General features: G+C 46.7%; 1 long non-coding RNA gene across 1 annotated transcript in view; it reads left to right on the forward strand.

Annotated features, from left to right (window-relative positions):
- Positions 1–1,990: 1,990 nt before the first annotated feature.
- The window catches only part of LOC144827593 (uncharacterized), an 80,080-nt gene continuing 58,766 nt past the window's right edge, over positions 1,991–23,304 (forward strand). The window contains exons 1-3 of the long non-coding RNA XR_013610256.1: positions 1,991–2,071; positions 19,710–19,813; positions 19,940–20,119. This is a non-coding gene — a long non-coding RNA (uncharacterized LOC144827593). The remainder of the gene's footprint in view (positions 2,072–19,709; positions 19,814–19,939; positions 20,120–23,304) is intronic.

The following is a 23,304-nucleotide window of genomic DNA, read 5'->3' on the forward strand; positions in this document are numbered from 1 at the left end:
GTTTCATTGGTGCAGAGGAGAGCCTCTCTGTAACTTCTAGTGTGCTTTGAGATCGTAAAGCTGGGGTTTGTTGACTTTGAAAACAGGATTTGTTTGGCCTGAATGTCTGACGTGTCTGCTTCAATGCAGCAGCAGTTCCCGGTTTGCTGTGTCTCTTAACCCTGGCTGTGAATCACTCAGTCCGGAGTGGGCGAAGATGAAGTATACAGCCGGTGATGTGTTTTATTTTTGATTATTGACATTGTGATGTGTGTGTGTCTGTGTGCACACATTCAAGTCTTCAGTAGCTATAATCATCATTGTCAGGCCTAGTCCAGGCTGCAAGGGCTGTGTTCACCTGCAGCTGACCTTGGTGGCCAATCGCTTGCTCCTTGTGCCCCTCTAAGGCATTCCAAGGACATTGTTTGAGAAGCTCTTCTTCCTAGGCTATTGGGGTTTCCTTGGCTGTCTCCGTGGCCCCCCTTGACCGATCCCAACCTGAGGTTGCAAAGCATGCAATCTTGTGTCGGCGGGTGGGCCAATACATAGAGGTCAATTTGTTGTGAGGATCCTGTGTCCTACATTTTGACCACTTGATCACCGCGCTCCCTCCTCCTGGATTGGGCAATTCAAACCATTCTGCCTGTGTGTGTTTTCGCGGGCTTCCCTGCCAGTTCCCTTGTGGTCCCACCCTCAGGAGGTGTTCTTTGCATGCCCCTATAAGGTCCAACTTCGCCTTCCGCAGTCCGCGACTATGGGCAGTGTATCTGGTCTTATGACTCTGTGACCTCAAGTCACATGCCTGCAATCCTTCACAGGTTGCAAGCAACACCCTTTTCCGACATGTCACAGGTGACATATTGCTGCTATTCAGTGGCATAACTAGATTGGGAAGGAGGAGAGCCTGCATGCTTATACACTAGTTAGGGACCAGGTATTCCCAGGCCTAAAATAACAACATTCATGCGCAATGCTGCATTCAGCTTAACCCTCATTACCCTTAACACGGTGGAAGGGGTATTTTTAAAAGTGTGGGTGAAATTCTGAGTATTCACCAAGGATTACCAAGTGAGGGGTAAATTTAAACATACGGTAGGGATAAATGAATAACTGTGCAAGTCTCACCATTGCAGTTAATTTTAATGATTGGTGATGGTAAATTGAAAATGTGTATAGGATTCTTGAGTGATGAATAAAAACTGAACACTGCTTAACAGTGGTAATTCTGGACATGAGGTGGGTATTCAAGGCAAGGCGGCATCCACTCCTGTGTAAAGCCTGTACTGGCACATTAGTGTCAATGTAAAACCTATTGCAAACATCATTGGACCATTGTTGCAAATCATTGGTGGAAATGCTTGCAGTCAGCCTTGGCAGGTCCAGCCCGGGTGCAATGGGTTTTGCTTGGCATTTTCAACACCATTACTACTCTGTCTCATACCTCAGCATTTTAGATTGGTGTAACCAGTTCATCCATGGACTCATTCATGAATTTATGCATTCAACAATTCATTCAGTAATCCGTCAATGAAGCCTTTCATCAGCTAAAAACTAACATATGTTACACAATTCCTTGAACTCCGCCCCACTCATTCTTGCGATCCATGCATTGACCCATCATCCCATTCATTTACTTATTGTCACATTCACCCACGGATCGAAGCATACAATCATCAATCGATGAAGAATCACTTTCACTTATAAAATAGGCAAACATATCGACGTTGCTGATGTTGTTTTGCTATAGAAAGGACCAGCATGAATTACATTAAACTGCAAGAAAACAAAAATCAGTTTCGTAAACAGTTGTATTGAAATTCTGACTCTTCGCGCTTACGAGCCTGGAAGAATCACGGGGTTGAATGTGAACCAGGACGAAGTCGAACCATTGACAAAAACTCTTACAAATGTGTACCGTAGCTTGAGGTTTAACAGATGTCAATACTCGTTTAAACGATGCTGGTGGCGTTTTTTTTTCTTTTCCTGGTAATTTCTCCTATTCAAATCAGCTGTTTACCTAACGGCTACCGCCCTACCTGGCTTCAACGTGCGTCGCTACTAGCTGGTTTAAGCTCCCGGTTCGAACACGTAGGTAAGCCTTTTAAAGACTAACAAAAAACCTGTTTTTCGAAAATGTTTGTTTTAAAGTTTTCTTCTTACTATCCGGAATGCATTTTCTCGTGAAATGTTTTTTTTTACGTTCTTCTTCGGTGTGCAAGAGAAACGGTTGGAATGATTAAAAACACCACGGTATGCGCGGTGTAGTGTTCATATTCTAATTATTATTGTTTACCGAGGCATTCCAAATTCGAAGTGTTTCAGGTCAACTTTACTTTGTGCATTTTGGTCATGAAAGGAAATAGTAACGGTAATTTAGTGGACACTTGATAATCCAGTAGATAACATGTTCGAAATAGGTCAGTTTGGAAATAGTTCATGGGTATTAACTTGGGCTAACGGGAGTGTAGACATAGAGTGCGTTCCAATACTTAACGGTGACATAGCTACTGCATATGTCAAGCTTCTCGAAATCCATGCACGAGAAGCCAATTCTTTGCATTCTGGGACTTGTAGTCTTGTCTTTAACAATTGTAAAACAAGGATACAAAAATCACGGAATAAAAATGTACATATTCTTGATATGATGAGTTACTCACGTAAGCACCTAAGGACATTGAATCTGCTGTTATGTAGGGCTGAGACAAAAGTGAAAATTCATGTGATTACCAGATGGCTAGATGTCACGAAGGACGCTGAGCATCACCTCTAGGATTTTTCTTCAGCGTCACTCTTTTTTGGGGTGTTAGTTCAGCTGCTAGAACAACTCTCCCAACCATGGAATGCAGCTCCCAAAATGCAGTAGGTTTCAAAAGAAATATCCACGAATGGAGCACAGCATCATTGGTGACATGCCTTCACATGGTAAACTTAAAATATTTTGCATCGCTGATGAAAGGACTGAAAAGTCCTAAAATGTTAATAATTCGGTCAAACAGCATTCCTCTCAAGAACGCCTTCTCAAGTTGTCTGTGTCAGTCGTGTACCACTTCCCGAATTTCTCTCTACTTAGAAGAACTTGTAATTCGGCTTTTTTTTGGTGCAAAAGATTCAGAGCTGTATATATGAAAACCTTATTCAGTCCCAAGTCAAGCCTGAGTCGCTAGCCAGTCCCGTCTTCTCTTTGAAATCTGGAAATTGTAGTCAAACATTAAATCTCAAAAGGTAAATTACTGCAGATGCAGAGGAGTACACAAAACTCATTGAATGAGCTACTCGCCTATTGAATGAAATAACTGGGAACGTATGTGCTGATGAAAAATATGTATATTTTAATGTGAATTCTTAATAGAAAATGTATTTTGTTGAATTGCATTGGCAGAATATGTTCTTTCTCTCTTCTTCACCGCCGGTTCCCACACTAGTTTCGTTCTCTCTCACATACTCTTTATTTTATCTTTGTCTTGCTATATCTATTGAGATCTGAAATGGACACACTGTTGACCGTTTAATATTTTGTACGCTTGACATGAGAATTTGCGTGTCCATTGGCGATCTAGGCTGCGCATGTAGGCTTTGCTGTGCTCTTGCTGGAAAATTGTAATTCTTTTAAAACGCGTTGCTGATTTACCAGCACGCTGGTCTTATCATTTTTAAAACGGTAATGTGATTTCCTCTGTTGTAACTTTCTGCTGATTTTAAAAGCACGGTAACAATTTATTTTGCTCACATTGCATATTGTTCATGAGACACTCAAGGGCACTCTCACCTGCCTCTTAACCCCTCGTGGCCCCGTTCCGCCCCGGCTTGTGCCGTTTGTGCGGAGGGTCAGGTCGAGGCACCCCACTTCCTGGCAGTGTCATCACTTCCGCCCTGCACTGCATCCTTGCAGGTTAGCGGGCTAGTGCTGCCGAGCCTTCCGCCTATTTAAAACACTGTCTACAGCTTTGCCTAATTGATAAAACGCGGCGATCTAGGCTGCGCATGTAGGCTTTGCTGTGCTCTTGCTGGAAAATTGTAATTCTTTTAAAACGCGTTGCTGATTTACCAGCACGCTGGTCTTATCATTTTTAAAACGGTAATGTGATTTCCTCTGTTGTAACTTTCTGCTGATTTTAAAAGCACGGTAACAATTTATTTTGCTCACATTGCATATTGTTCATGAGACACTCAAGGGCACTCTCACCTGCCTCTTAACCCCTCGTGGCCCCGTTCCGCCCCGGCTTGTGCCGTTTGTGCGGAGGGTCAGGTCGAGGCACCCCACTTCCTGGCAGTGTCATCACTTCCGCCCTGCACTGCATTCTTGCAGGTTAGCGGGCTAGTGCTCCCTCCCCTTCAGTATTTAATGGCGTCATGGAGGACGCGCAGCGGACGAGCGCAGCGGGAGCGCCGACTTCGCGCCGAAGTCGCGCATAAGTCAAGCCCGTCTGCGCCCATCCGCGGCCGACCAGGCCCAGGGCCCCGTCGTAATGCCGATTTTATTTCTTATACCCCTGCCGACCTAAAGAGTTTCAATCACGCTGGCCCCATTCCCGCCCGAGCCGCCAATGCGGCCCTGACATGTGGCATTCTCGTCCCTCCTGACCTCCCACCTACGGTCGATCCTCACGACCCCATCCCCCCTGTTCCTCAGCTCGCCACCTCTTTATTGATCTATTATCTTAACACCCGTTCCCTCATTCGACACCAGCTTGAAATTTTTCAACTATTGCACCAAGGCTCTGTTGATATCCTTCTCCTAGCAGAAACATGGATTACCGAAGATTCTGCCCCCGATATTCTTGCTGCTATCCCTACGGGATATTATATCATGCACGCCAACCGGCCTGCTGGAAAGACCGGTGGCGGAGTGGCGGCTATCATTCGTTCTATCCATACCTTCTCGGAGATCACGATGGCCCCCATTCCTAAAACAGAACACCTGGCGCTACAATTCACTTCCCCTAAATCATCTTTTGCCTGTGTTATTGTATATAGACCCCCTGATCCGATGCCTCTTTTCCCCAAACTTTTCAGCGATGCTATCGCTCAACTTACGATCAACCATGCCAATATCATCGTAATCGGCGATTTCAATTATTGGCCAGCGGATGTCCATGAAAGCCACTTATCAGTGGAATTCACTGAACTTCTCAAAGGCATGAACCTCTCACAACATATTCATTCCCCCACCCATATGAAAGGTCACACTCTAGACCAAGTCTGGACATCCAATCTCGACATTTCACCCCCCTCAGTCTTCCCATGCTCTTGGTCTGACCACTATTTCATCTCCTTTCACCTTCATCTTCACACCTCGTGTCCTTCCATTCGCACTAAGAACAAGATGGCCCGCAATTGGAAAAGGGCTAATCTTCCTGACTTCTACGCCTCACTGGCATCCTCTGCACCATTGCCGCTATCCTCAGTAGAGAACCAGGCTGAGAAACTCAATGAATGGTTATGCCTGGCTAGCGAAAAAGCTGCCCCCTTGAAAATAATCAAAACAATGCGCCCCCATGATGCTCAACGCTGGTACACGGACCAACTTAAAGCAGACAAACTCGCCCTGCGGCAAACAGAGCGCCGCTGGCGTCGCCATTACGACCCCCAACTTAAACTCATATACACTGAGTCCTTAAAAACTTATAAAAAATCTATTCTGGAAGCCAAGACAGCTTACTTCTCACAAAAAATTCTGAATTCGAATAATAAAACAAAAGACATCTTTTCAATCGTAAATGAGCTCTCCCTTCCAGACCGAGTCACCCCCCAACCTCAGCCGACACAAGCCCTATGCAACTCACTCAATTCCTATTTCATAGAAAAAATAACAACCATAAAACATAACATCCCTACCCCTGCATCTCCTACGCCTCCTCCTCTACCTCCCCAAAACACTAGCACCTTGTCCAAATTCCCACCGATCTCTCTACAAGAGTTTTCATCACTTCTTCACAAAGTCAGTTCGGGATCCCCTAATGACTGCTGCCCCCCTCAGGTTCTCAAAGGAGCCTTCCTTGCTTGCCCGGGCCCTCCGCTAGCATTACTCAACAACTCTCTTGCTACCGGAGTGGTCCCATCTTCTTTCAAGCAAGCTGCCATTTTACCAATTCTTAAGAAACCCAATGCAGACCCTACCATACTCAGTAATTACAGACCTATTTCCCTCCTCCCCTACCTAGGCAAGATTCTGGAAACTTACGTGACCCGCTGCCTGAGCTCTTTCATAGAACAATCTTTGTTTTTGGATCCTCAACAAGCTGGATTTAGACCCCTCCATTCCACCGAGGCGGTCATAGTGGCAGTCATGGACACCCTCAGGAAAGTAGCTGACAAGAACATCGCTCAAGCCCTTGTCCTATTGGATCTCTCTGCGGCGTTTGACACGGTCGATCACACCATCTTGATCGACCGTGTCTCCAACGCCGGCATCCAAGGAGTGGCCCTTGACTGGCTTAAATCCTTCCTCCACCAACGCTCACAGTCCGTTCACTTTTCCACCTTCTCTGCGCCCTACACTCTCCTTCACTGTGGAGTCCCACAAGGCTCGGCACTATCCCCTCTTCTTTTTAATTTATACCTCCAACCACTGTTAGCCACACTCCGCTACTTTCCGGTCACAATTTACAATTATGCCGATGATTTGCAGTTAATTTTCCCTGTCGATTCCCCCCCCCTTCCTGCACTAATTTTCAGTCTAATATGCTAACCATAGCTGAGTGGATGTACCACAGCCACTTAAAGTTAAACCCCACCAAGACTGAGCTCGTCTTGGTGGGTGGCCCCAATCACCCATGGAATGCCTCCTTTTGGCCTACATCTCTGGGGACGGCACCCACTCCTGTGAGCTCAGTCAAAAGCCTGGGGGTGACCATCTCCCAAGATCTTTCTATGAGACCCCACATCAACGCGGTAACTTCTGCCTGCTTTTTCCATCTCAGGCGTATTCGCAAGATTAGTAGGTTTCTAAACAAAGAAGCCCTGACCCAGGTAGTCATTGCTCTCATCACCTCCAGGCTTGACTACGCCAACATCTTGTACGCAGGAATTCCGGCATGTCACCTTCATCGACTTCAGTTGGTGCAGAACCAAGCTGCCCGCTTGATTTTCTGCCAGCCCAAACACCAGCACGTCACTCCCTTACTCCGCAGTCTGCATTGGCTCCCTGTCTCAAAACGGTGTATCTTCAAACTGGCATGCACCACCTTTAGGGCCCTAGAGGACGCGGCCCCTAAGTTTATTTCATCAGCCTTGACCCGTCATACTCCTGCCAGAGCTCTGCGCTCAGCATCTTTGAATCTCCTTGAGGTCCCCAGATTTAAAAGAAAAAGGCACGGTGGCCTGAGCTTCTCTGTCTTGGCTCCCGCCACCTGGAATTCCCTACCCCTCTCTCTTCGTCTCTGTCCTAAGTACGATAGCTTCCGTACTCTCTTAAAAACTTTGCTCTTTCAAGCGGCTTATGATTAATCCCCCTTTCCTGGATCACCGCAATCTTTATCAAGAGCGCCAAGAAACCGATGGTGATAGTGCGCTGTATAAATATTTTTAATAGAATAGAATAGCAGAAAATATGGTGAGTGAAATTGCTACCAAGTGAAATGAAAGGCTTTTTCTCATCACTAAATCACGAAGAATGATATTAATGTCTCTACTAGATAGAAGCCAAACAGAAGCCAAACAGTACGATGGGAAAATAACGTTTTACGTTTTGTTTAGTTTTCCTATACACAGTAACCTTGGGCTTTGCGGATGTGACAAACCAAAAGACCTTTGTGAAGTCTACTAAATATACTTCACCCTTTAGTGCAGAGTATGTCATTGACTTCCTGGTGATTATGAAAAGTGATAAAATATAATCTTATGATGGGTAATGGGAGAGCCACACAGAGCACAGCCTCTCCGGTATTAAAAAAAAAAATAACAAAAAAAAACACGTTACCTGCAATCCCTAACCAACCCCAAACACCTTCTCTGGCTTCCTTCCCCCCCCCCCCTGCAGCTCTGCTTTCTGCCTTTTGGCAAACCAGACAGGCAGACCTCTCAGCCTGTCCGGGAAGGCTCTTATTTTATTTTTTATTTATTGCGATTTTACATAGCGCAAACATTACCCGAAGGTGTCAGAGCGCTGTACAAAAGAACCAGTTGCGTTTCATTAGGACTTTGGATTACATGAGCTACAAAGGAGATATCAACAGGAAACATTGCAAATATACAAGTTGTAAAGTCACTCAAGGAAAAGATACAAACAGATAAACTCTACAATCACATAGGAATGGTAGTAAGTACAAAAGCCTACTACATATACCAGTGGTAAGTGATATATACACACAAGTGGATTGAAAGGAGGGAAATGTTGCAAGTGTACAAGTTGTAAAGTCACTCAAGAAAGAGATACAAACAGATAAACTCTACAATCACATAGAAATGGTAGTAAGTACAAAAGCCTACTACATATACCAGTGGTAAGCGATATATACACACAAGTGGATTGAAAGGAGGGAAATGTTGCAAGTGTACAAGTTGTAAAGTCACTCAAGAAAGAGATACAAACAGATAAACTCTAAAATCACGTAGGAATGGTAGTAAGTACAAAGGACTATTCCATATACTTATTCCAATTTCTTCTGATCTATCACTAGCGCTGGGACGCTCACGGGCTGCCATGCGCTCCAAAAATCTGTAAAATAAATAAAATAAAATAAATATACTAGTGGTTAGAGATAAAAACTACAGAGCAGGGAATTCTTGCCACAGTTCAGGCAGGTTTTTCAGGGGACAGGGGAAGGAAGAGGGGGGAGAACAGAAAGAAAGGGAAAGGAAGGCAGGAAAGGAAAGTAGACTAAAGGGGGAAATGAGAAAGAGAGTCAGGAGGAGGGGGGGCAGTCTGTTTCAAAGTCATAGCTGTACTGTCCATGAGCAAAAGTTGAGGACGTGCCTGAAGAGCAGTCCCTCATGGTCCAAGAAGAGGTGTCCGTCAGCATGCAGCAGGAAGGGCGTGCTGCCACTCAACGCACCCTTCAGGAGCGAGTCTGGGTGGCGCTGCACCATCTGCCACTGCGTCATGTTCAGGCAGCCGGTGGGTGACCTGTCTTGTTCTCAACTATTGCTATGTCATAGCAGTGGATTATGCAATTCAGCATCTGATATAAACGATACAGACTCTCTCTGAGAACCATACATAACCTATAGATTTATTGAAGGTTAATAGTGAATTATGGAGATGTTTTTTACCGAGGTGGTCCTGAATGACATCAAATACACAAGACAGAAACTCGAATGCTCCATGACTTCACTCTGAACCTCCCCAGTAAAAACATTCCCAAAATTAACTTTTTCCTTTCTATAGTTTTATGTTATGTATAGGATGCTTGTTTCCAGTCCAGGGAGGACCTGGCTTGGCAGATCAGTCTGGTCTGTTCCCATGGGGCACAGGGTAAAGACTGATTTGCATATGGCTGGGTTCAAACTGGAATGGCATGGTGAGCAAAAAAAGATGGATTTAGACCCAGATGTCTGTACTGGGATGAAAGTTATGACATTGTTCTGCATTCTGTCCATCAACTGTTGTTTTTGCATAACGTTCACTAACAGGAGGTATCAAATGAATGCCCAATTTTGTAGGCCAAAGTGAATTCGTTATTGTGCAATGGACATTAGGGTGGCATGTTTGATATGGAGAACATTAATGTGGAGCAGACTACTATATGATAGAAGACCATTTCCACATAGAGGGGCACAATGCCATTTAACACCCCTGAATATTGTTAGAAATAACTGAAATGTGTGAATTTTCTGGCCTAGCCATACTTGCCTGCAAAGTCTGAGGAGTGGCATCTGTCCGCTTCAAGAGATTTACTCGATTTCAGTTGGAAGCAATACAAGAAAGCTATAATGAAACCAGACCAATTTGGTTTCTTAATAAAATAATATAAAGGGATAAGATCATGAGGTTCCCTACTGTGTATATTCTTGAAAATACGGAGAAAGGGTAGGTCTATTACATTGTCCATCGAATGTTAAACCTTAGAACTGGTCCTAACCCTGTTGAAATATAAGGGATTTCAAAGAGAAAATAATTTTTTAATCAACAATCATCTTGTATGTTCACATATTGTGGAATTAGATACTGTGCACATTTAATTGATTATACGTTACTTTTAAATCTCTATAGAATGTCTTTGTCTTATATTTTAACAATGGAGTGTCAACCTGCTTTTCCACAATCCATTTGATAGCACAGGTGCTTCTTTTAGATTTGGCAGTAGTCACACATTTTATTAAGTACGAAACGTGAATTATAATTTGTTTTATGTAAACTATATAAAAGTGGTTTATTAATTAGGGGTGGATATAAGTCCACAAGAAGGAATAAGGTCACAAACTTGGCTGGGTAAAACCGCTTCAATATATTTAAAATCTGGATCAACCCCCTGGAAGCTAGGGCAGACAGGCTTCTCTTAAAAAAAATGTGCAATGTATTTAGCTGTTACAAAAGAGTTGCAAAACCAAAACACAAGAAAACAAAAATCCAACTAATAATTTCGAGAACTAAATAAATATTTTATGAGCAAAATGGCATAAAAACAACAACAATCCAATAAGAGGAACCAGAGAGGTGATTTTTCAACAATTTAAGGCAAAAAGCACAAATCGAAATTCGCTGTTTCCGCTTGATCGAGACCCAGCTGCGATTCCAAGCAGACTGTGATTGAGCATCGGTCAGATAAGCCAAGCGTGTCTTCGGTCATCAATTTTTACTTTCTTACGTAGTCTCTGAAATAGAAGTCCAATTCCTCCAGTGGTGCAAGGTTGCAGTCTGCACCTGATGAAGACTTCTTGATACCTGCTTACTGTTGAACGAGGTCCCACTAAAATTATTGCTTTAGGCAGAAAAGGCTCTGAGCGGGTCAAATTTAAATTTCAGAGAGAAATGTTCAGAGCACGAACAATACGAATTTCGCAGCCTTTAAAGTCCTTGAGTCAGGCAGATCCTTTGTGCATTTTTGCCAGGGTATGGATGCCACCTTTGGATTTCATCTTTTATGGAGATCAAAATGCTCCAGTGGGGCAAGCATGAAGCTGTGTCCACTCGTAATAAAACACATTTGCTGTAAGGTACCGTTGATGCTCTGGAGGTCTTGGAAGTCCAAACATTTTCTCAGTCCCAACTTTCCAGGCTTTCTAGAGTAGCTCTTTTTGGTTACTTCGAAGGTTCTAAGAACCTTAGGGACATCACTCTGGGGTCACGACTAACAGCAGCAGAAGCCACCAGCAGGGCACAGTCCAACTCCAGTTGTCACTAGTCTGCTTTGCAATTCAGGAGGAAAAAGGCCTCTTTCAGCTTGATGTGTCCCTGTAGTCATCTGAGCCTTGGGGACCACTTCATAGTCATGGGCATAAGTGGGGGTTGGTTAATCCTCTAAAGTAAGCCCAGTTGTCTTCTGTTCATCAACCGGTCCACAGGTTGTTCGGATGAGCTATGAGTGAGGTGAAACCTTTGTAGAATTTACTAGCCAGTGGGTGGGGTGACTGCTGGATTCTCACTAACTAATGAGAAAAAACTTCCCAGGAGCAACACTTAGTAGCATGTTTTGTTTGCCTTACTGCAAACTATCCCACATGACTCTAGCCTAAGGCAAATTCTAGATGGCAGAACTTTTCAGCCCTTGTAGGCTGCTATGCAAGCCACGGGTATGTTTAGGTACATGAGCAGTCCCCTCCTTCTCAACAACAAAAAACTGGTTCTGGGACCAGTTCCTTATCTTACTCTACTGATGCTAAGCTGGCTACAAAGAGCGCAGAAACAAAATGATTCTCTACACCAAGTCTCCCTTTAAACTTAACTGTGAATGGGCAGACTCACCCTGGCCTTTTCCAATTTAATGAAATTCATGTCCTACATGTGTTGATAGGAGTCTCATATATGACACCAAACCTTCCTGCCAAAAAACATAAGCCATTGTTTGTGCCCTGTGAGTAATTCTCACACCTCATCAAGGGGAAGCAATGACAGGTGACTGCTGCAGGAACACATACTAATTCGCTGTTGGACCTGGCCCTTTTGGCAGGTGCACCCGAAACTTTTTGCTTTTTCCTAGCCTGTTTCTGTGACCTGGTGTTATTGATTTTAGGCCTTTGCGCACTTTTTCACTGTGGTACAGTGTAAAGTGCATGAGCTCTCTGTGTATGTGTGGTGAGTGACCTGCCCTCCCATAGGAATGAATGGGGAATATGAATGCCCATGGTAGTTCCTGATGTGTGGGGAGTGCAGGGTCGAGTTTGGTATGTACGAACTCGTGAGATTGAATGCTTCGTAATGGTATATGCGGCATGATTGTGTCTAGTGTAGAAGTGCCACGTTTAGAAGTTGGCATATTTGTTTAATTTGTGTCTGGCGTGTGATTGGCTGAGGCTGGCTGGTGAGCCTGGCTCCAAGAGTCTGGGAGGGTCTGCCCCAGTGGTGAATGGAGTGTTTAGCATGCTGATGTGAGGGTAGGAGTGAGCCTGGGCCTGCTTGTGGATTGACCGTCTGGTTTGAGGGTCCTGAATGAGGCTGGGTTTTCCCCACACAGTGCTGGCTCCACCCTCTGGGGTGCGTCTGATGTCCCTAGCCTGGCCAGTGAAAGGAATTCCCTATAACCAGTTCTAGCTGGTTCTCACACTGCCTGCACCCTGCTAGACAAAGGATTTTTCTGTATAAAAAGGGGCTGTGTCCCCTTACAAAAGGTTCTTGTTTCTGACTTGAATCCTGCCAGGGGCGTGCTGCTGCTTGGGCTCAGGGGAAAGGCTTGCCTCCCTGGGCACTGCCCAGCACCTGGATGCCTGAAGGACTTCTGGGGGACCCCTCTGCCTTGCCTCGGCTGATAGGGGGACTTTGATATGCCCTGGATACCTGATCGACATATCTTGGACTTTGGAGACCTTTTGTTGGGTCCCCTTTGCTTCCCTTTGCTGCTGGACCTTGCTTGTAGCACTGGGGGAGTGCTTTATTTGAGACAGAGACCTTCTTGGTTCTTCTAGCGCCTGGGAGCGTTTTATTTGGCCCCCAGCGCTTAATAGCGCTCTACACGGCTTCTGGCGCCTGTAAGCGCTTTGGTTGCTGTCTCTAGCGCTGGGGAGCGCGATATTTCTACTGGGACCTTGTTGGCCCTGTAGCGCGTGGTAACGCTTTTATTCCCCGTTTATTTTCTTAATTTACGGGTGCAACCCCGTTTATTTATTGATCTTATCTGGCGAGGGTGCCCACCCCTCATTCTGCCCCCTTCGTTTCACCGCCGCGGAATGATGGCCACCGGAGATGCCGCGCTGTGATTGGCGGGCCGCGGGAGGCTCGCCCTGGAGGGCCGCGCTGTGAGTGGTGCAGCGCTGGAGTCTGCACCGACGAGCCGCACTGGGATTGGCCAGCGCTTGGGAAGAGAATAGGAAGCGTGGCCTGTTGCGGGGCTCCCGTGTGCTGAGGGAGCCCCAGGGAAGAGGAGGAAGCTGTCCGGCGTAAGGGAGCCCCGAGATGGACGAGCGGGAGGTCGGGAGTCCAGCCCGCCTCCCGGAGCATGGCTGGGACGATGAGGAGCAGAGCCCGAGCAGAGTCCCCGAACCGCCCGGTGAGTAAGGAGGGCTGGTGGGGGCTCCACGAGTGCCGCAGTCTATCCGGTCCCAACCCGGCTCCAGTTCTAAGCGGGCCCGCCGTTGTGGGCCGCTCCAGCAGAGGGGCCATTGTTTGCAGAGTCCCAAGTGGGGTACTCCAACAATCGGGCGAATTTGTGTCTAGAGCCCCAAGAGGCTCCAGGGACATTCCTTGCTACAAGCCCCAAAGAGGCTTACAGCCCACATTTATCTAGAGCCATGAGAATGCTCCGGTGGCCATTTTAGCTAGGGGGGGGGCGTCGGGGCACATTGCCGGTGCCCGCCACCTCCTGCCTGCGAGATGTTTGCTCTAGAGCCCCTAGAGGCTACCTGCCTACCTTGTTGTTTTGCGAGCCCAGAGAGGGCTCCTAGGGGGCACCGTTATTTGCAGAGCCTGTTTGGCTACAGCTTGGCGCAGCTTTTGTTCTAGGGCCAGTGGGCCCTGGCGCAGTTTGTTGATTCACAGCTGCCCAGCAATTAGTGGGCAGCTGCACCGTTTAGGGCCCTGACTTTTGGACACAGGGCGGCCTAGCCCCAACAAGGCCAGTGGCCAAGGGACTGCCACAAGTGGTGGCTTATGTAAGTTTTTGCGCTATTGAGTTGCGTTCTGGCACCTCTGAATGTTTATATGCATCATGTGTCTTCCTTGATTTTACACCTCTGAATGTGTTGGTTTATGCATCATGTGCCTTATTACACCGCTGAATGTATGTTTTATGCATCATGTGTTTTTCCTTCCCTGCACCTCTGAATGTGGTTTTGATGCATCGTGTGTAATGTGTTCTTGCTTATACCCCTAGATGTATTTTATTCTTAGGTGGTTGTTCTTTCCAGTACAGGTGGTCCTAGGGAGGTCCTGGTCCCCTGCGTGATATTCTCCTAAGGTGTTTAGGGTTGCGTAGGTGGTACTTACCTGTTACCAGTAGTTACTGGTTGTGATTTATAACTGTTATTTTGTGCTATAATTGCTAATTTGTGTTACAGTGATTTTATATCCTATTTTCTATGATCTACAAAGTGCTATTTCTAAAAGTGTTGATTCTGACAGTGGCCCCTGTGGCCCTGTCTTGTGCATAATCCCTTGTGAATATTGCCCGTGCCAGTTGGCACAATGTACATGTGTGATTTCTATCTGATGTGTTTTGACAATACAGAAGTTATTTTCATATAACCTTGTGTGGAGTTCCTTTTGTGGTGTGCCTAGGATGTTGTTGCTGTTGTGTGCTGGCGCAAATGCTTTACACATTGCCTCCGAGTTTAGCCTTACTGCTCGTGTCAAGCTACCAAGGGGGTGAGCAGGGGTTATCTTGGCGTGTGACTCCCTTGCCCTGACTAGAATGGTGGTTTCTGCCTGGTTTTGGCGTCAGCCTTAGCCTACCAGAAATAGCCAGTTCGAACATTGTTGGTCAGCGGTGCGGATTAGGACTTGTGTTTGCGCAGTGCCACAGCGACAACTGGCTACATTACAAAACTCTGCATTTTTCAGATAGTCACATGTTTGGGATTATTGTTTATGATTTTGTTTTTCCTCGAGTGTCATTTTCAAATGGTGTTCCTGCGCTTTTATGTTTAGTGGCAGATTAGAGAAAATGACAGGGCGGGACGCCAGTAGAGGGGGAGGTTCCCATAGATTAGGAATCCCTTGCTGGGTCCAGTGGCCAATCCCTGTTCCTGTCCCTGTGTGGGTAAATAGAAGAGAGGGAGGGTGGAGGAGAAAAGACTTGCTCGGGAGGGTGGTTATTCCCTGAGTGTAGTGTGTGTGTGTGTGTGTGTGTCTGGATTCCCCAGTATGGTAGGATCCAGTGGTGGCAGCTAAAAGGTGTCCAGTGAGTGAAATCCCATTCCCAGTTCCCAGAGTATGGTGCCTGGTGCTCAGTAAGAGGGGTACAGGTTGAGAGTCGGAGGCAGTGAGGAACTGTCTCACCAGTCTGGAGGGGGAGTGTGTGGATAAGTGGTGTGTTGAACTGGAGGGGTTGGTGTGAGTTTTTTTTAAAGGAGCTTGCACGGGAGGTGTACCTCTTTTGGTGTGCAGGAGGTCCTGCAGAGGCACTGGATAAGAAGGTGGACGTCTGGCGGTGTGCTAGGTGACTTGCAGAGGCATTGGGGAGTGATTCTAAAAGTAGTGGCTTGTGTATCGGATGATCCTGTGTAGGGGAAGAGGTTCATGTGTAGCCCAGCTAGGTCCCAGTAGGATGGTAGGGGTGTAGGGGCTCACGTCATGTCTCAGTGGAGGCGGAGTGAGTGTGGGACGGTGTGTCCCATGTTGGCCCGAAACCCTGTCTCGGGCCTGGAGAGTTCCCTAAGGGAGCGCCAGGTCAGGGGCCTAGGCTGTACTTACAGGTCATTTGAGGAGGATCTTCCTGTGTCTAGAGGATGGGGAGTGTCTGCAACCAGAACTCCGGCGGTCCTGGTGTTGGGCAGTACCGCTCCTAAGTGGAGGGTGCAGAAGTCCTGGTTCGCTGGGCATTTGACCGTCTAGAGTGCTTGACCATTTGTGGGGTCTCTGGGGATCATTCCCCGAGGAAGGGGGAGGCCAGGTTCAGGTTCAGCCTGACCTATAGAGAAGGGCATCTGTAATCAGTGTCCTGACCGGTTTTGGCTTCCAGGGGTACCGCTCCAAGGTGGGAGGGTGCAGAACTCTGGAAGGGCGTGCAGAGGGACGGTGTCCTCACTTCTGACCCCGTTGCAACCTGAGGGTTTAGATCCTAGGTTTGGAGATTAGGAAATTTCCAGGTCAAGAAGGAATCACTGCCAAAGTAGACCAGCTGAAGAGACTGAGGGGGCTGCCCTTGCTGTGTGATCTGGGGCTCCCCTGCAGTTTGTTGTTTCCACTAAGGTAGAGGAAAGGGGACTTTGCTGTGTGCTGTGTCCCCCCACCTGCTTGAAGAGGAACTGTGCTGTGTGCTTTGTACCTCAGAAGTGAAATAGTTTCCAGGTGGTAGACCAGTGATGGAGTGAGGTCCTGATCTGGAGTGAGGTCCTGATCTGGTAGGAGAATTGTGTTCTGGTGAGTGCTTCCCTGTGAGGGTGCGGAACCCCAGAAGTAGAGGTAGGGTAGGGCAGTCTTGCCCGTGACCTCTGGTCAGCCTGAGGGTGTGGTCCCTGGGTTGAAGGATCAGTGGTAGTTGTAGCTGCACTGAGAGGGAGAGTGGAGAGTGGCTGTTGTGTGCCAGGGGTTACTGCCCCCCACTCTGTGGATTGGTCAGGACCTGTGATATTTGGATGGACTAGGGCCTGGTCCTGGCTGTGGATGACTAGAGAGTACCAGTGGGGTATCCTAGTTGTGCCAGAGAGCTCTTGTTGAGAAATACATGTGGGTTCAGAGTGGCGAAAAACCGGAGGGTGTCCCTGCCGTGCGGGCCCGTGTCCGTGTTTTGACGCCTAAAGCAAGGAAGCCCATCAGTGGAGTGATTGGTCTACCCTGCGTTTTGGCTGGAAGGGGGTTGTGTTGGACCTGGCCCTTTTGGCAGGTTCACCCCGAAACTTTTTCCTAGCCTGTTTCTGTGACCTGGTGTTAGTGATTTTAGGCCTTTGTGCACTTTTTCACTGTGGTACAGTGTAAAGTGCGTGAGCTCTCTGTGTATGTGTGGTGAGTGACCTGCCCTCCCATAGGAATGAATGGGGAATATGTATGCCCATGGTAGTTCCTGATGTGTCGGGAGTGCAGGGTCGAGTTTGATATGTACGAACTCGTGAGATTGAATGCTGCGTAATGGTATATGCGGCATGATTGTGTCTAGTGTAGAAGTGCCACTTTTAGAAGTTGGCATATTTGTGTAATTTGTGTCTGGCGTGTGATTGGCTGAGGCTGGCTGGTGAGCCTGGCTCTAAGAGTCTGGGAGAGTCTGCCCCGGTGGTGAATGGAGTGTTTAGCATGCTGATGTGAGGGGAGGAGTGAGCCTGGGCCTGCTTGTGGATTGACCGTCTGGTTTGAGGGTCCTGAATGAGGCTGGGTTTTCCCCACACAGTGCTGGCTCCACCCCCTGGGGTGCGTCTGATGTCCCTAGCCTGGCCAGTGAAAGGAATTCCCTATAACCAGTTCTAGCTGGTTCTCACACTGCCTGCACCCTGCTAGACAAAGGATTTTTCTGTATAAAAAGGGGCTGTGTCCCCTTACAAAAGGTTCTTGTTTCTGACTTGAATCCTGCCAGGCGCATGCTGCTGCTTGGGCTCAGGGGAAAGGCTTGCCTCCCTGGGCCCTGCCCAGCCCCTGAATGCCTGAAGGACTTCTGGGGGACCCCACTGCCTTGCCTGGGCTGATAGGGGGACTTTGATTTGCCCTGGATACCTGATGGACATATCTTGGACTTTGGAGACCTTTTGCTGGGTCCCCTTTCCTTCCCTTTGCTGCTGGACCTTGCTTGTAGCACTGGGGGAGTGCTTTATTTGAGACCGAGACCTTCTTTTGGTTCTTCTAGCGCCTGGGAGCGTTTTATTTGGCCCCCAGCGCTTAATAGCGCTCTACACTGCTTCTGGCGCCTGGAAACGCTTTGGTTGCTGTCTCTAGCGCTGGGGAGCGTGTTATTTCTACTGGGACCTTGTTGGCCCTGTAGCGCTTGGTAACGCTTTTATTCCCCGTTTATTTTCTTAATTTACGGGTGCCACCCCATTTATTTATTGATCTTATCTGGCGAGGGTGCCCACCCCTCATTCTGCCCCCTTCGTTTCACCGCCGCGGCCCGAGCCGTTTGGAATAATGGCCGCCGGAGATGCCGCGCTGTGATTGGCGGGCTGCGGGAGGCTCTCCCTGGAGGGCCGCGCTGTGATTGGTGCAGCGCTGGAGGCTGCACCAACGAGCCGCGCTGGGATTGGCCAGCGCTCGGGAAGAGAAGAGGAAGCGTGGCCTGTTGCGGGCTTCCTTGTGCTGAGGGAGCCCCGGGGAAGAGGAGAAAGCTGTCCGGCGTAAGGGAGCCCTGAGATGGACGAGCGGGAGGTCGGGAGTCCACCCCACCTCCCGGAGCATGGCTGGGACGATGAGGAGCAGCGCCCGAGCAGAGTCCCCGAACCGCCCGGTGAGTAAGTGTTATGATTCCACTGCCTTTTCTTCTGCCCTTGCCTAGGTATTTAACACTGCCTTCTAGTTTGTAAAGTGTCCTGAGACACTCTGATGTTTGCGACTTTTCTATCACAATTCGCAGTTATGTACTCTCCTTATACATAACTGCTTTATTCCATCTAAAAAACCCACCCCTTTCCCGTGCACCAGCACCTCGTGTCAAGTGTACATGTAGTGTATAGTGTTAGACATTCTTTTCTGTAATATGGCACATTGCACTCTTTGGTGGGGTATTTTGTTTGTTATTACAATTTTGTCGTTTTGGCTCTTAAGTATGATTATTTATGTAGGCAATTAGTTACTTTAATCCAACAGAGAAATGAGCGTTCGCTTACATTGCCGTCTTGCAGCTGAAAGCTGCAGGCGGCTAAACGTGCGAGCGTTCGCTTACATTGCCGTCTTACAGCTGAAAGCTGCAGGCGGCTAAACGTGCGTGCGCACGTTTCTCCTGGGTGCGGCCTCTGGGTGCGGCCGGTATTTAAACCGCACCCAGGGTCCTGGAACTCGCTTTGCCTACGGACTCATCAAGAAGCAACAGCGCTAGTTCCCGTTCCAGTTCTTCCTGTCCTCCTGGATCTGCGCAGCCCATGGCAACGTCGCTGGAAGCATACAGCTCGACCTGAAAGAAGAAAAGAAGGACATTTGAGCTAAGTGGGCCTTCTCTTTTCTGAAAACTTCAAGGCGCCCTACGCAAGAAAGAGACTTTATGATTTGGCATTTGTTTTATAGATGGAAGCTATATCTATTTACATCTACTAATAGGAAACATACAAATAGGAAAAAACTAATTCACAAGGAGATTATTGTGAGTTAATTCTGCGCAGGTTATTTCTTTTCCTTGAATATTCACAAGGGGTTTATTGTGAGTTATTTCTGCGCAGGCTGTTTCTTTTCTTTGATTATCCAGGTACACTGGAAATCGCAGAATCCACCGGTAATGAATATTTGAAGGTATTGTTCATGTAAGTTTAGCTTGCAGGGTAGGGGAGGGAGTTAATGAGAAAAGAGGACGTTCTAGAGAAAAGAGAACTTAAGTGAAAGAAATATTTTAATGTATATTATTTATTTGCAGAATCAATCATCTTTAATCCAACACCATCTAACCAGACAACTCAAGACTTCATTCCCGACAAGACAAGAAATACTGGACGCAGGACAGAATCAGACTGATCGCAGGTAGGGTTCAGTAGCTCTTTTAGTAAGAAAAAGGATAGAGCAGACTGAGAATTCTGTAGAGTAGTTTGAGTAAGAATTCTGTAGACTAGAGTTTGTAGTAAAACCAAACTCTTTGTTGTTTCGCAGGTCGACAGCAAAAAACGTCCAACTCTCCAAAACGTCCAGTACCGGCCCTCCTCCCGAGATTCTAGTTTTTACTTAGCTGTTTAATATAGTCAGCAAGTGTAGTTAGATTTCTGGGAAGTTAGTCCCTTGCGCCTCTGCGAAAATTCACCACGTTGTCAACTTGAACCATACCCACTAAAGGTAAGAGACAAGGTAAGAGACAACGTATTTAGTCCTTGACAGTAAGGAGGGCTGTTGGGGGCTCCACGAGTGCCGCAGTCTAGCCGGTCCCAACCCGGCTCCAGTTCTGAGCGGGCCCGCCCTTGCTGGCCGCTCCAGCAGAGGGGCCATTGTTTGCAGAGTCCCCAGTGGGGGACTCCAACGATCAGGAGAATTTGTGTCTAGAGCCCCGAGAGGCTCCGGGGGCATTCCTTGCTACAAGCCCCAAAGAGGCTTACAGCCCACATTTTTCTAGAGCCATGAGAAGGCTCCGGGGGCCATTTTAGCTAGGGGGGGCGTCGGGGCACATTGCCTATGCCCGCCATCCCTTGTGCCTCCGATATGTTTGTTCTAGAGCCCCGAGAGGCTCCGTGCCTACCTTGTTGTTTTGCGAGCCTAGAGAGGGCTCCTAGGGGGCACAGTTATTTGCAGAGCCTGTGTGGCTCCAGCTTGGCGCAGCTTTTGTTCTAGGGCCAGTGGGCCCTGGCGCAGTTTGTTGATTTACAGCTGCCCAGCAATTAGTGGGCAGCTGCACCATTTAGGCCCCTGACTTTTGGACACAGGGCGTCCTAGCCCCAACAAGGCCAGTGGCATAGGGACTGCCACAAGTGGTGGCTTATGTAAGTTTTTGCGCTATTGAGTTGCGTTCTGGCAACTCTGAATGTTTTTATGCATCATGTGTCTTCCTTGATTTTACACCTCTGAATGTTTTGGTTTATGCATCATGTGTTTTTCCTTCCCTGCACCTCTGAATGTGTTTTTGATGCATCATGTGCCTTGTTATTACACAGCTGAATGTATGTTTTATGCATCATGTGTTTTTCCTTCCCTGCACCTCTGAATGTGTTTTTGATGCATCATGTGTAATGTGTTCTTGCTTATACCCCTAGATGTATTTTATTCTTAGGTGGTTGTTCTTTCCAGTACAGGTGGTCCTAGGGAGGTCCTGGTCCCCTGCGTGATATTCTCCTAAGGTGTTTAGGGTTGCGTAGGTGGTACTTACCTGTTACCAGTAGTTACTGGTTGTGATTTATAACTGTTATTTTGTGCTATACTTGCTAATTTGTGTTACAGTGATTTTGTATCCTATGTTCTATGATCTACAAAGTGCTATTTCTAAAAGTGTTGATTCTGACAGTGGCCCCTGTGGCCCTGTCTTGTGCATAATCCCTAGTGAATATTGCCCATGCCAGTTGGCGCAATGTACATGTGTGATTTCTATCTGATGTGTTTTGACAATACAGAAGTTATTTTCATATAACCTTGTGTGGAGTTCCTTTTGTGGTGTGCCTAGGATGTTGTTGCTGTTGTGTGCTGGCGCAAATGCTTTACACATTGCCTCCGAGTTTAGCCTTACTGCTTGTGCCAAGCTACCAAGGGGGTGAGCAGGGGTTATCTTGGCGTGTGACTCCCTTGCCCTGACTAGAATGGTGGTTTCTGCCTGGCTTTGGCGTCAGCCTTAGCCTACCAGAAATAGCCAGTTCTAACATTCGCCTTCTGGAGGCTAAGGCAGACAAAGTAACTTTTTAAAAGTCCTTTATCTTAAATACTAATTGAAAATCAGACTTGACCTCTAAATTGGTGGTTTGATAACCATTAACAATAGTGTTTGGATTATTTTGGTAGCTTGCCTAAACTAAAGATAAAGTTACAATTTTAGTCTGAACTTTTAGTTTTCCTCATATGATCTCTACGGCCCTTTTCAGCTAAATTCACTTTTCAGGGTTAGCCACTGAAGGCACATGTCAACACTAAATTCTTGCATCTACCACTTTAAAATCCTAGCCACACTACCTTGGGGCTAAAGAGTCCTACTTAGGCTTCACTTACTTAATATTTGAAAGTATGGTTCATTTGGTCAAAAAGTTATTTTGACAAGTAGATGCAGGTTTAAAACTTGCAAGAGGCCTGCTACACATGCAGCCCTGAAGCCATGTCTTCTTTGTCAACCTAATGGATGGCATATCATATGCTGTTGGCCACAAGTGACATTTAACATTGCCATGATATTGGTGTGTTTTCCTTTACCATCTACTATGTCTTTACGTGGACGATAAGTATGCCAATTAGGAGATAACCTTTTTTACCATGTTTTAGGGGGTTGGAGCTCATACATTGGTGACTGGACAGCAGTGTTCCAGTGTGCAGTGTTTAAAAACCAGCAGCATCAGTCCTCAAATAAATTGAGGTGACTATCAGAGACACTTTCTCACATAAGCGATCTACTTTTTTGTGGCACGTGTAATTCTTTTAATGTCATCTAGTTTAAAATATATACCTCTAAATATACTATTATTGAAATTGAAACGTCCTCTAGAGCATATACTCTAGCAAGCAAGGAACAGAAGCTACCCTTAATTGACTGGAATAATCTCCACATTGACAATTCAGATTGTTACTTATTTCACCTACAGTGCATGATCAATGTTCTGGAAATTACCATATTTTCTGTGATGTACCTTCGATAATTGCCCTGTCTATTTGATGTCATCCACTGCACTGGTAATGAACACATGGCTTCAGGCCTAACCTGTGTAGCCTGACAGCAGTAGCTTGAAACCTGCTGCACAGATCTGTCAAAATAACCCTTTTGGCTGGTAAGAAAACCTGGTTTGAAATAATAAATACGCTGCCCCTAAGCAAACCTTGCTGACCTGACCTTAAGGTAGGGTGCATTTTATATAAGAGTGGAACAAGAATGACATTAGAATTTCATGTTGGTGAATAATCCCAAAATGGTATTATCACGGGTCAGGCTGTAATCGGTACATAGGAAAACTCAAAGTATACATTATATACTTATATTTCTAACTATTGAACTGTACCAGCTAAAAACTCAATTTAAAGCCTTATTTTAGATTTTTTTTTTTTCACAACAGATTTTTATTGATTGAATTAGGCAGAGCAATAAATGTGGCACCCCACAGTCAGGAGAAACCACCAGGCATCTTGATACAATTTACATCACAGGGCCAGAGTCCAATCAAGAGTTATAGTAAAACACGAACAATGGGAACTTCCCCCCCACCCCTACCCCCCCGAACTCCCACCACCCAATCTCCCTGTTACCTCCCCGTTATCCCTCCCTAACTCTTTGCACGTGTGTAGAAGGAGCATCAGTGCTTGGTCTTGGTGTGGCAGATATGACGCATTTCACAGGCCCAGTT

This window comes from Lissotriton helveticus, chromosome 4_1, assembly GCF_964261635.1.
Source record: "Lissotriton helveticus chromosome 4_1, aLisHel1.1, whole genome shotgun sequence".
Taxonomy (NCBI): Eukaryota; Metazoa; Chordata; class Amphibia; order Caudata; family Salamandridae; genus Lissotriton; species Lissotriton helveticus.